This window comes from Canis lupus, chromosome 3 (assembly GCF_048164855.1).
Source record: "Canis lupus baileyi chromosome 3, mCanLup2.hap1, whole genome shotgun sequence".
Classification (NCBI taxonomy): Eukaryota; Metazoa; Chordata; class Mammalia; order Carnivora; family Canidae; genus Canis; species Canis lupus.
Genome location: NC_132840.1, coordinates 61,218,423 through 61,232,636, shown reverse-complemented (window position 1 = coordinate 61,232,636; position 14,214 = coordinate 61,218,423). Strand labels below are relative to the sequence as shown.

At 37.9% G+C, this 14,214-nt stretch overlaps 1 protein-coding gene across 2 annotated transcripts in view; it reads left to right on the top strand.

The window, feature by feature from the left end:
• The window catches only part of PDGFD (platelet derived growth factor D), a 229,311-nt gene that overhangs the window by 38,140 nt on the left and 176,957 nt on the right, over positions 1–14,214 (top strand). The gene's annotated exons all lie outside the window — the stretch shown is intronic.

Here is a 14,214-nt window from a genome sequence, read left to right as displayed (position 1 = left end):
TCTAACTGCTTGATGGAATCCCAGCCTTAGATCCCAGGACTGTTGGGCTGGGAGAGGACTTCCCAATGTCCTACTGCACAGAATTAAGGCAGGACAGTGAGGATTATGCGTCTTCCGATTTTCATTCCAAACTCACTATGTGTCAACCCGGTTATTATTCTTGAAGAATAAGTGAGGATGTGGTGAGAGACTAGGGACATGTTCACGGAGCTTTCGCCACATGGAAGGAACCACCAGGAGTGGTGGGAATGGATTCTCCCCTGAACCCCCACCACTATAGTGAGCATACCTTGGTCACTCTCTGCTGCTGTGGCCTCAGAGTTTGAGTTTTGGTCTTCATCATATGATGTGTATGAGATTATGAACATCTGCTCTGTGTGATGGTGCCACTGTTATTCTGGGTCCTGAAATGAACACCCTGCACCTTGTCACTCTTAGTCATAGTATGAACAACTTTACTAACAACATCACTTCAGCATGGGGAGTACTCATGCCGTCCAATTGCTCAAAGAATTATAGGCAGCTTTATATTTTTGCAAATGAAATATGAGAATTCTTCATGCTCTCATGAAAAGAGACATTGATAAATATGCAATAATATAATAACACACACTTGCATTTTTAACGTTCGTAAGAGTGGGATATTTTTCAAAATGTATAAGCAGGAAACATTTCATGTGGGATAATTTCATGCGGCCTTATTCACCTTAGTTCTGAAAATTTATACCTCTATCATGAGGTATATTTTGGGCCCTATTATCAGATAAGGAAATTTAGAGAGGTTAATTAACTTGGCCAAGGTCAAATATCTGCTAAGCAGGAAATGCAGACTCCGGATCACATGCTTCTTGACTTCTAAGTCATTCTGTGAAAGAAGCATGTTTTCTGACCATCCCTGAGGCTCCTAGCTCACCCACCATGTTTATAGCTATCGTTCTCCCCCATTACTACCTGCAACTTCTGATTCTTCCTGAAACTGAGCAGAGCTGCCCATAGATGAAGCTGGAATTGTTCAGTCAAGACAAAGAACCTGGTAATGAAGATGAGCATTATTGGAGAACTTCTTTGTTGTAGCAATTTTAATAGTAAAAGGCAATGATAAGTCTAAAAATTAGCATTTCTGACTTATCTGATTTAAAAGAGATGCTACTTGATGGGATGAGCACTGGGTGTTATTCTATATGTTGGCAAATTGAACACCAATAAAAAATTTATAAAAAAATAAAATAAAAAATAAAAGAGATGCTAGTTAGGTGATTGTTTAAAAACATTGCTACTTGAAGATGTATAAAAAATTACTGATTCATCTGGATTCTTTAAGATCCTTTATTTTAAATTCTTAAACAGTTTATGTGAACAAAAAAGCCCAAATGTAGAGTGCAGCTTTTCTGGGGAAGGGAAGTTTCATTTTCATAGGGCTTTTGGGGAAGGGTATGGTTTGGACTGGTACCAATACAGAGAAAGATTCAATCATCATTAAAACACTTACATTTGCTTTTCAAAACTTTGCTCCACTATAAACTGGTAAAAGTCATCTAAACTTTTTCTAGCCACTTTGATAAAATGAATTTTATGTGTCTATTCTGAATGAATGAGAAACAAATGAATGCGAATGAACAGAGCTGATTTAATGGGCATAAGCATTTATAATAATTATCCATAGCAAGGATGAGGGCCTTACAAATTGTCTGCTGGTCTTCTTCTCACAGACATCTCCCCTGTGATGTTGTTATAGGGCTTCTGGTGAAGGTGACTCACCACTGTACCAGACAGCCCCTTCACAGCTGTAGTCAGAAAGTTCTTTCATGCCTTAAAGTGGAATCTGCCTCCTAGAAATGTCCACATGTTACATTGACTTAACAGATGAATGTGCAAAATGACCCTTTCCTCCGTTCTGAGAGTTCTTTACATATTTTGGTATTTATTTTGTTCTTTGCCCTTTATACTTGCTGTGTTTGTGCTGGAGGAGATGGACTGGCACAGAGGGTCTCTGTTGCTGAGATGGGAGGAGAGAAGGACGGGGAGGATGTTGGTTGGCTCAAACCTACAAACAACATGCCTGGTGCACGCAGAATTTGGAGCCTGGTATGGTCCACTTGAGAAAGGTTTGATACGTGCAATGTCAGTGTCATCCAGGATTCTGTTTGAGTCCTGTTCTCTCCCCACTCTTCAGTTTCCTTAGGAGTGATCTCATTCATGCTCATCCCAGTAGTTGCCATGTTTGCTGCTGATTCATAGGTGTTCTTCCTTGGCCCAACTTTTATATCTAACTGTTCACTGGGCATCTCTTCTTGCATATTTTGCCAATACTATGGAAATGTTACCATGTTATATCAATTCCACATGACAAAAAAGCAATCATTTTTTTTTTACTGTCAAATACATTCTTTCTCCTATGTTTTTATATCTTATTGAGCAGCCCTCCCATTTAACTACTAGAGCCAGATACTTGAGAGCCCTGCTGGATTCTTCCTTCTCTGTATCTTGTATAACTTTAAGCTCTGTTTCTCCTCCTTAATGGCTTCCCTAGTTTCTATCTCCATCCCTATTCAACCATTTTGTCTGTGCCCCTATGACATGTGACTTGCAGGACAGTGGGTCCTGCAGCATCCAGCTCCAGGCTATGTTCTTTGGTACCTTCATACCAATTTCTGATGAGGGCTTCCAACTCCATGAATATCCCCTCTTCATTTCTGACTTAGATCTTTCATGCACACTTCCTTCTGCAGGAGACCTCTGTCTTGCATTGACCGTCTTTATAGGAGACTCTTAACCCCTTCCAGAATTGTAGTTGCTTCTTAGAAATCAATCAAACAAACAAAACTGTCAATTCCATGAGTTAAGGACAACCTTTTCACCATTGTTTACCCAGTAAGGAGCTTGATATAGAGGAGACAGACCATCAGTGACTCTTGGTGATCAACCTCCGAACTAAGCCTTGCTGCATTGGGTTGGTCTTATCCACACAAAGAGGGGAAAAGACCACAAAGCCTGGTACAGTGATTAGCTATAGAAGGACTTGAGAAGTGTGTGCTTGTGGGGCCTTTGCTAATTAGAGGCAAATTTTTAATTGATTTTTATCAACTTTTCTTGCTTGTCTGGAGTCAGCACCCAAAGACCACAGTAGATACTAAAACAGAAGAGAAGGAACAGTCATATTAGAGAAATACCAAAACCCTAGGAAGGACGAGATCACACAGGCATACAGGTGTGTACAAAACAAAGGGCATTTGAAAAATCTTTCAGAGTCTGCATTAAAATTGCGACCTTTGCTAACAAGTTATTTATTTTTCCTTTGAATTCATGAATTCAAAATAAAGACAAATGAATGCCACTTTAAACATATTTAATTAGTTGAATTCATGGCTTCAGGATATTATTGACTCATAGTTTACTAGGTTTAAAAATTGATAGAATGCTTATTAATAATAGATGCTTGTACTCCTTATTTAACATTCACTAAGCAATGCTAGTTTTCTTCTTCACAGGCCAATAAAGCAGTGGTTTGAGGCAATTGACTAGACATTTCAAGAACTTTTTACTTGAATTGTCTAGATAATTGCCCCGGTGCCCTGTTTGCTTTTCATATTCAGACAAAGAAGTAGAATGTAAAGTTTTCTTTCTTTATTAAAGGCCATTTTACAGAAGAGAAAGAGCGCCTTGTACTAGAGCACCTGGGCTGATCATTTAAATCTGGGCATGACTTCACAGGGATCAAGTAATCACTTTTATGGTCAAAAGTTTTAAAAATGCAATGCTGCTAATATTTTACTTGTTTTATGTCTGTATTTGTTTATGTTTCTGGTTTTTTGGAAGAAATAGTGAATTATTTCCCAAGTAGGATACCATATTTAATAAGGTAAGATACTCACTACTATGGGAAGTTCCCAGGAAAACATTCTTTAGAAAAAAGAGAAAAAATAACAAAACTCCCTAAACTCCCCAGTGTTTTAATTTGTTAGGATTAACATTAGTAGGGAAAAAATGTAAACACAGCTGTGTATAGTGTGTAGGAGATCCAGGGTTCTGTGTCAACAACTGTTGTCATTACGTACCTAGGCTTCAACTAATAGTTCTTCATTTTCCTATCAGGTTTTTCTCCATCTAATATTTTGTTCCATGTCTGCTTATACACACAAAATCAGCAAGATCAAGGTACAATTGCAAGCTGTAAAAATTCCAACATTGGCATTCTAAAAATGGAAATGAAGGACACACATTTCATTTCATGAGTTTTTGATTTGCTGAAGAAAGGAACAAGAATTTAAGGAAGATTGTGTTTCAAGTATTAGGTAGGACCAGGAGAAAGATACTTAGCTGTCCCTGGGTTTGGAACTATGTTTTCAGATGTGTCATATTTATGTACATCAGCTTTTTCAAGTGTAAAATGAGTGTATAGTCTGTCAAAAAGGATTTTTTGAAGATTAAATAAAATAGATGATGTGATGAATCTAGAGCAATGCTTGGTACATAACTAGTGCTCAAGAAAACTAGAAGTTATCATGATTCTCACATTGCATTTCTATAAACTAAGAAGACTTTATCAGAGCCACTCCAAGTGTGGTTTGGGAACCAGTAATGACCAATGAATCCACTCATGTATTGTGAGATAAGTACAGAAATTGAAAGTATGTATACAGATTATACATGATTTGCCAGAATTTTACATCTGCTGAATTTATAATTAATCAAACTTAAATTTTTCCTTTTTCTTATTTTATTTTCTAATAATTCATTTTATTTGTGTTTTACAAAATCATTAGTCAAAGACAGATTGAACTTTAAAAAATTAAACAAAGCTGTCCTTCAGCACAGGTGGTTTGAGTAGCACTAGACCAAATGATCTCTGACATACTCTTTCTAACTCTCAGTTTCTGTAATTCTAGATAAACTATACACTTTTCTTCAGAGAACTGTGAAATGTACTCACACCAGATACAGATGTTTTAAAAACATTTCATTTAGTGAAAATTGCTTCACTAAATTAAAATTCCAAATATGTATCCTGTATCCCGTAATATTTATTCACATTGTCACCTGCATTAAAACGGGTGTTGTAGGTGCCTGGAGAAAAGAATGATGGGTCTGCATTGTTGATGGTCCAATTAAACATCCTATTTGTCCTTTAAAATCTAATCTATTTAGATTCAGAGTTCTGTTTTTAATGAAAAGCAGCAGGAGATTACAAAAGATGGTGATGTGTGCTGTAACTTTGTATCATCAATTGTTTTTTTAGATTAAAACGGAAATCTTTCACTTCTCACAAATACTGCTTCCTAGAATTTAAATACACTGCTTTGGGAGGTATTAAGCTGGTTTGGAATTAAGGTTGCTAATCGGCTGTCTTTGAGACAGAGGGAGATTTTTCTGGAGAACCTGATGGCCCCAGTGTGATTATATGGGTCCTCAGCAGTGGAGGAGGAGTCAGAAGGGTGAGAACCAGAGACATGACAGCATAGGGGGAATCCAGCCTCACGTCCAAGTTGCAGGAAGGGGACCAGGACCCAGGGAACCTAGGCGGCATCCAGGAGTTGGAAGAGGTTCCTCCACAGTCTCCTAAAGAATGTAACTCAGCAACACCCTGATCTTAGCCCAGTGAGGCTCATTTTGCACTTCTAACCTCTACAACTGTGAGATAATAAACCTATATTAACTTAAGGCTCGGGGTAGTTTGTTGTAGCAGTCATGGAAACTGATGGAGACAGGTGTGTGCTGTGGCTTCGTCCTCCCTGGCCCCCAGCATGGCCACACCAGACCAGCACCACCTGGAGACAGACCCCCAACCCCAGGTTCAGAAATGATGCTCTCTTCCCAGAGTGTTCCTTACTGATCTGTCATGGAACAGAGAGCATCAGAAAGGTGCCAAACTCTCCGTCTCACACTCCTCTACATCTATGTAGGAATTAAAATTTTTTCTTTAAATTACCTGTCAGATTTTTTCATATGAAGTCATCGAGAGAGATGGACCATGAATTGACCCGAGGGCAAGGAATCATCTAAGTTTTGTATGGGTTTAATCTTATACAACTTTTGGGAAATGGGAAAATAGAAATTCAGGTATGACAGTGCAAATATAGTTAGAATGAGAAGAATGAATAACAGCAGATTACATACAAAAAATGCTAATAAGTACCACTGAGATCCAAAAACTAGAAAAGTTTATATATATATGTATACATATTGTATATATATAATATTTAATATTATATAATATTTAATATTAAATTATGGCTGACATTGCTTTATAATGCTCTTCTGTATTTTTTGACCATGTACTCTTGGACTATTTCTTCATATGACCATGACTGTTGTCATTTCATTTTCTGTAATGAGAATATAAAATTCATGCAAGCTTTCTTCTAGAATGGCTAATCAGTTTTTTCCTTTCTTTTGTTAGTAGTTTGGAAAAGTTTCTCTCAGCATCACAACCTGTTACTAGTGATTCCAGTGTTTTCCTGAGATTGTCGCAAATCTTCAAGTGTCTTTTATATATGAGCTAGAGGATTTATTTATTTTTATTTTATTTTTTTAAAGATTTTATTTATTTATTCAGGATAGACACAGAGAGAGAGAGAGGCAGAGACACAGGCAGAGGGAGAAGCAGGCTCCATGCAGGGAGCCCGATATGGGACTCGATCCCAGGTCTCCAGGATTACATCCCCGGCCAAAGGCAGGTGCCAAAGTGCTACGCCACCCAGGGATCCCCTGCGCTAGAGTATTTGAAAGGTTTTTCCATAGTCACTGACTACATACATTTCAAACCTTGCTCCTCCTCCACTACTTCTGTTCTTCTGGTAGCAGGCTCCAGAGGACCTACTCTGGTCTCTAACAGAATCTTTACCTTTACAATTCCATGTCCTGACAACAGGGGCATGGGGAATCAGCACGGGAGGTAGTAGGATGTTTCTGGAAGCCATTCGTACACTAAGACAGTATCAAATTGCCTATACAAGGACATGGTCATGGACTGTATAAATGTAGCCCATTAAATGCAAACTAAACTCAGCTTTCCTTAGCAGGACTTGCAGTACCTCCTCCACACACTCCATCATCACCTACCACGAGGAGGGCCTGATGGAGCATATAAAGAATGGAAGGAGGCAGTGGTCTTAGTTGATTGCATTCACAGTATCTTTTGCAAAATTTACTAAAACATATGATATGGTAACCACATTGCTAGGGCCTCTCCCAGAACCTTGCAAGGAGGAACCTTAAAGCTTAGTCAGTTTCTCAGTAAAAACATCTCTGATAGGACATTATTTCATACACTGGCAGGATTTTGTAATTCTTTTGTTTTTGAAGTCTTCCAACCCATGATTTTGAAATTCCAAATATGGAAGTCACCGAGAAACATGGATCATATGCTATGGTCAAAACATTTATTCCCATAGGCTGCCCTCCTTGACCTTGAAAGCCCTGGCTTTTTAGTAGGATAAAGTTTTCAGACCTGTTTTGTTCTGCTTTGCTTGTTTTTTTTTTTTTTTCTGAAGAAGCTCTCTTGTACACTTTCTCTGGATTTGACCAAGATAGACCTCCTTAAAGCAGGTGTCTTTCTTTGCTTTTTGGGGTGGGTTTTTTTTTTTTTTTTTGATCCATTTTATTGTAGCCATGGTTTGTTTAAAAAAAGGTTATTTTGCACATCTGTCATTTAGCTAAACTTAAGCATCAGAACTTTCTTCAAATATGTAGAGAACAGGGCAGCCCCTGTGGCGCAGCGGTTTAGTGCTGCCTGCAGCCCAGGGCGTGATCCTGGAGACCCTGGATCGAGTCCCACGTCGGGCTCCCTGCATGGAGCCTGCTTCTCCCTCTGCCTATGTCTCTGCCTCTCTCTCTCTCTCTGTGTGACTATCATAAATAAATAAAAATTAAAAAAAAATATGTAGAGAACATTGTTATCTGGAATGGAAAGCAAAATCATGCAGCTGTATTACTAATGAAAGCAGAAGGAATGGGTCAGAGCCTTCTTTTAGCCACAGGTGGAAAGTTTCATGGAACGGGTGACTCACTTAGCTGGGTGTATGTTCAAGAACACCAGAAATGGCCCCTGCCTCACCGCTAAGGAGGATGAGGCCCAGAGAAAGAAAATGTTCCATCATTTCCAAATGGGTATTTTTCTTCTGGGTTTATATAGAGCTTTATTCAGTATTTGCACTGAATAAATATCAGATATATTTATCTGTTTATAGTATGTATAAGCCATTGATGAATTGCAGTTTTAATTCTTGCAGATAGGATTTCCCAAATTTGGTGACAAACTTTGGAAAGTTTTTTACTGGTGGAAGGGTGATGTGGGGCATAAGGAAACCACAGGAACATTTGGCAGTCTTTAGGGTACAAAATGTTGGAAACCTCAATATGTTGAGTTATCACTTAGAAATGATTTTTCTAGACTGTGTGTTGTAGCTTCATTGCAAAACAGATTGGTTCTGTTCATGTCAAAGATTCACCTGTCCTCCTTCAGTGGACAAAGTAGCATGTGTTCTGAAATATGCTTTGTGAGGAACATGTCTTAAATATGTATGTGATACCACATTGAGTTGAGAACTTATTCTGCCTTGGTAGACTCGTGAGAGAACCAGGAGCGTCTCTAGGTTAGAGTTCTCAACCTCAATCTCGGGTGACACAGGTGGCCCTGAAGGCCTCCATGGCACATTCTCCCCGTCTGCTTATCCGATGGTCTCTTCACTCATAGCCGACTACTGGCTCCTTCTTGGGTGGGAGCTGCTCTTTCTTTTCTCTGTGCTTTGAAACATCTGTTGTTTTGTGTGTAATTCCTGTTAAAGTCAAAATTGCTTGGTCAACAAGTGTCTTTGATGTAGCCTTTGTCATTCCTCCAAACTTTTCCAGTTCCACAGCCTACAGAAACATTACTTCCTTCTCAAAGTCATTCCTCTTTTCCTCATTGGAATCAATCCATGGCTCTTCTTTGTTCCCTCTCTCTTCCTTTCTCACTGTGCTTGCAAAGAACTATTCTTACTGTGTTCTGCCATGTTTTATAAATGGCTCAGCTTCTCCTGATTGGAGAAGCTGTTACTTATACAGGGATGGAAGGGATGGTTTCCTGTACTTTTTTTTTTTTTTTTTTGCCTTATCCTTGGTGCTTTTTATAAATATGGGATATTCAGGTTTTTGTGTGTGTGTTGTGTTCATTCAATAAATATTCAACTAATATGGAACCCCTGCTTGCTGGGCATGGTTCTAAGCACTGGGGACATAGTAGTGACCCAAACAGACAAAAACTTCTGCTCTAATAAAATGTATATTAATAGAGTTGAATTGTACTTCTATATTCTTCTTTTCAAAAAACTATTTATTTATTTTAGATATATAGAGAGAGATTGAGGGGGAGGCGGGGACTGGCAGTTGGGGAGAAACTTAAGCAGACTTTGCACTGAACATGGAGCTCAATCTTGCAACCCTGAGATCATGACCTGAGCTGAAACCAAAACTTGAAAGCTCGCTCAATAGACTGCACCCCCCAAGGGACCCACTTTTATTTTATTCTTAAATCTCTGGTTTACTCTATGATTTATAAAAAGTTAGTTTAAAATCAGTTTTATCCTCTGGTCTGACAACCTGTCACATTGTTGTTGATTATTGCCAACTAACATTAATAGGTCTAGTACTGCAAGATTTACCTTAACCAGTTTGGCAAAATAATTTTGTAGAATCATTTTATTTTTTACTTATTAATTTATTAATTTTTTAAATATTGTATTTATTTATTCATGAGAGACACAGAGAAAGAGGCAGAGACATAGGCAGAGGGAGAAGCAGGCTCCTTGCGGGGAGCCAGATATAGGACTCAATCCCAGACCCTGGGATTGCTAGGCAGACACTCAACCACTGAGTCACCCAGGAACCCCTGTAGAATCATTTTAAATTACACTCAAAATTAAATCACGTGCTCATTTAGTTGACTGATCAGTAAGATTGTTTAATATCTCCTTGGGCGGGTCTTGCCCAACTACTGTTTTCCTTTTCAGCTCCTTCCCGGTCACCCTTCACAACTCAAACTCAGATCTGGTGTATTTTCCCATATTACATAACTTAATCTATTATCAGCACTCCTAGTAAAATGAGGCTTTATGTGGGCAGAAGCTTGGCTTGGACATGGCTGCATCCCCAGTGCCCATTACAGTATCAAACAAAAAAGAGGTGTTCCGTCAATGTTTTTTAAATGATTGAAAATGAATCAATAATACCTTCTTGATTTCTGAGGAACTTATAACCTTTGATGTAGACAGTTCCCCTCCTACAAAATTAATTTTTAAAGTTGTTCTTACTAAACAATTATGGCAAGGCCAGCCACATATTCCCACTGAGTAGAGACCTCTTTTAACTACGTTTGATTCTTAATTTTTAAAAACGCGTCATGGGTTCTTGTCCTACTAATTCTGCTTTATAGTTTCTTTCATCATTTGAAATAGTTAGAAAATGTAATAAACAACTTTGCATTTCTGATTTTTGAAATAACAGACATCATGGAGATCCAAAAATTGGAAAGTCACATTGGTCTTACATTCTTATTTGAGATTGATGTGTAAGTAGAATATGAATAAAATTCTTAACCTGAAGACCTAAAATTTATGGAAGCATATTTCTGTAACATGTTGTACAGGTTACAAGCTACCTCTTGGAGTAGGTTTAGATGTAGTAATAATAGATGTTTAAACTTCTGAGTTATTTTGCCATGACTTATAACCATACTTAATTTTTAAATTCCCAGTTAATTATGGGTCTTAGAGTTTCAGATCTGTATTGGATCTGTATATTTTAAGAGGTTAATTACTATTTACTCTTCTTCTCTGTGTCTCCTAAAATAGATAATCCATCTAAACTGTAGAGTAGAAGTTGTCTAAAATTTTCCCTGCACTCTCCATTATCAGCATTTCTTAGATTTTCCCAGCCTTAGTTTCTTTCAATAGAATATTGCCAGAGATAATCCAGAACCAAGAATGGTGGAGAGTGGGAGTGAATTGTTTGAGAAGAAATAATCAATAAATAGGTCCTATTAAAGGATGGTTTTGTTACGAATGCTGTTTGTGTATATAATTTTAGTTTTCCTGAGTGGGAATTTTAAGACCTGGAGAATAGTAGGAAATAAACATTCAATCTATTAGGAATCATGTTGTTTATGTGGTTATAGCCATTGTTTTTGTTATATTAATAAATACCTCGAATTCTTGTACTTTTAATAATAAACACCGTGGGAACATTTCCTCCTGTAGAATTTCACTCAAAAAACAGAAGTGTTATTTTTCTTGAGTTAAAACTCTTTGCACTAGGATAAAAAAGCATTTTTTGGAGATACACATAATGGTTGCCACCCCTCAGCCATGATCAGAGTTTTGTTACATCACTGCAGTGAATTCTATTTTATTTTTTCAGCTTTTTTGTTATATATTTGACATAAAGCATTGTGTAAATTTAAGGTATACAATGTGTTGATTTGATAAATATATATACTGTAAAATGATTGCCACCATAGCATTCACTTACATTTCTGTCACATCACATATTTACTATTTCTTTTTTGGGATGAGAATATTTAAGATTTACTGTTTTTAGCAAGTATTATGTGAATATATGATACATACTTTTGAAGTATGTAATACAGTATTATTAAGTATAATCATCATGAAGTATTTTGGAGCCTCAGAATTTATTCATCTTATAGATAGAAGTTTGTACTCTTTGACCAACATCTCCTTATGTCCCCTACACCCCAGCCCCTGGCAACCACCATTCTCTGAGTTTGACTATTTCAGATCCTACATATAGATGATATGTGCAGTATTGTCTTTCTCTGACTTATTTCACTTAGTATTAATGCCCCCAAGGACCATGTTGTTACAAATGCTAAGATTTTCTTCTTTCTCATGGCTGAATATTTAAATATATATAATATATTTAATTTATTAATGTTAAATATATTTAAATATATATAATATATATGTCCATTGACAGATGAATGAATAAAGAAACTGATATATATACATATATATGTGTGTATATATATTTATATATGATATATGTTTGTATATGTACATATGTGTGCACATATATGTGTGTATGTGTGTATACATATATGTATATATATCGCTTTCTTTATTCATCTGTCAGTGCTCTTAGGTTGTTTCCATATCTTCGCTATTCTGAATAATGCTGCAGGAAACATGAGAGTGCAGATATCTTCTTGAGGTCCTGTTTTCACTCCCTTGGATGTAGATCCAGAGGTGGGATTGCTGGATCATATGGTGGTTGTATTTTTAATTTTTAGAGGAGCCTCCATATTATTTCCATAGTGACTGTACTAGTTTTCATTTCCACCAACAGTGCACAAGAATTCCTTTATCTCCACATGCTTACCAGTACTTGTTACCTCTTACCTTTATCTGCTGATAGTCTTATTGCGGGGGGAGGGGGAGGTGTTTCCCTTGTATGTAACAGGCTTTTTTTCTCGTTACTCTTAATATTCTCTCCTTTTCTTTAATTTTTGTCAGTCTAATTACAATGTGTCTACGTGTGAGTTTCCTTGAATTCATTTTACTTGGAATTCTGAGTTTCCTCTAGATACCAGTTTCTTTCCCCAGGTTAAAGTTTTCAAACATTATTTCCTTGAATAAGCTTTCTGCTCCTTTCTCTCTCTCTTTTCCTTCTGGGACCCCTATAGTGTGTATATTGGTCCACTTTATTGTGTTCCATAAGGCGATATTCACTTATTTTTTCTATTTGCCCCTCATATAAATTCCGTTGCCCCATCTTATACTTCACTCCTTTTTTTAATCTGTTTGATCTAGTCTGCTATTAAACCCTTCTGCTGACTTATTTTGGTTTAATTATTATATTCTTTGGTTCTTGATTTGTTTGGTACTTTTAAAATATTCTCTTTGTTGAAATTCTCACTTGGCTTATGCATGTTCTTCTGACTTCAGTGAGCATCCTTATGAGCATTACTTTGAGCTTGCTATCAGATACATCACTTAACCTCTGTTTTGCTGGGTTCTTTGTCTAGAGTTTTATCTCTTTATCATGTTTGAAACATATTCCTGTTTCTTCAGTTTCCTTGACTTTCATGTCAGTTTCTGTGCATTAGATAAATATGCACAACCACCTCTCCCAGTCTTGACAGAGTAGACTTGGGTGAAAGATGGACCTTATCAGTTAACCCAGCCTGTGCTCCAAGCTGTCCCTTATACTTTGTGTTGTCCAAACTCACTTCTTTGTTCCTAGTGGCTCCTGGTAGTTGAGTGTGTGCCAAGACCCAGCAGTGTTCCAAAGAGGGGATTGCATTTAGTACCTTGATGCAGCCTGATTGGATGCTGAACCCTCAGGCCACAGTAGGGAAGGTATGCAGTTAGGCCCCATCTAGGGTGATGATCATTTTTGCATTCTCCTCCCCAGTTTTGTCTACACTAGGCCCAGGTGTATAGCTGTGCAAGAGTGCTGTTTAGACTGTTGAGAACTTCTTTGTTTGCTCCAGTCCTGTGGGCCTCCTGAATGTAAGTCTTGTTCACAGAGCCGGGAGACTGAGGGTTCATTGCTCAGATAGCAGCTGCACAAGCTGGGGCACCAGACACATGTACAATCTCCTTCCAAGGAAATCCAGATGACTTGGACTGGGCTAGGGTGAGGGCAAGGGAGTGTTGTCCAGCTTCCCTGGTCCCTCGGAAGGATCACAGTCACCCCTAAATTCATGCTGAGAAGCCTGACCTTCAGGCATCAGCTTTTCAAGTAACACAGAGACTTTAGGGAGCAGCACCTTAGGGCTTGCAGAAGAGACGTGGCAGGGGCCTGTGTTTCATGGTTTCCTGTGCCCATTAAAACCATGACTCAGTTGTTGCAGAGTCTTCACAAACCATCACAGGCTTTCTTAAGCTTCCTGTCTCAGCCTAGTCTCTAATTCCAGTGCCATGTGTGTTTCATCTCAAGCACTGACAGTTCTCCCTGAGTAGTATTTGCCCTGGGCACTGTGATGAAAATGATTCAGAAAGGCTAAATAATTTTGTTTCAATGAATAAATGATTAAAACATATTGCTGTCAAATTCACAGTCATCTGCAGTTTCCATGGAGCCCTTCCAGAGTTCACTCATATATTCATCCATTCATACTTTTCAGCATGGGCTAGGCATCAGATGTGTAGTGGATGACCAAGACATGTTTGCTATAATCACATTGATAATGCTGGTGATAATAATTATAGCAGTAAC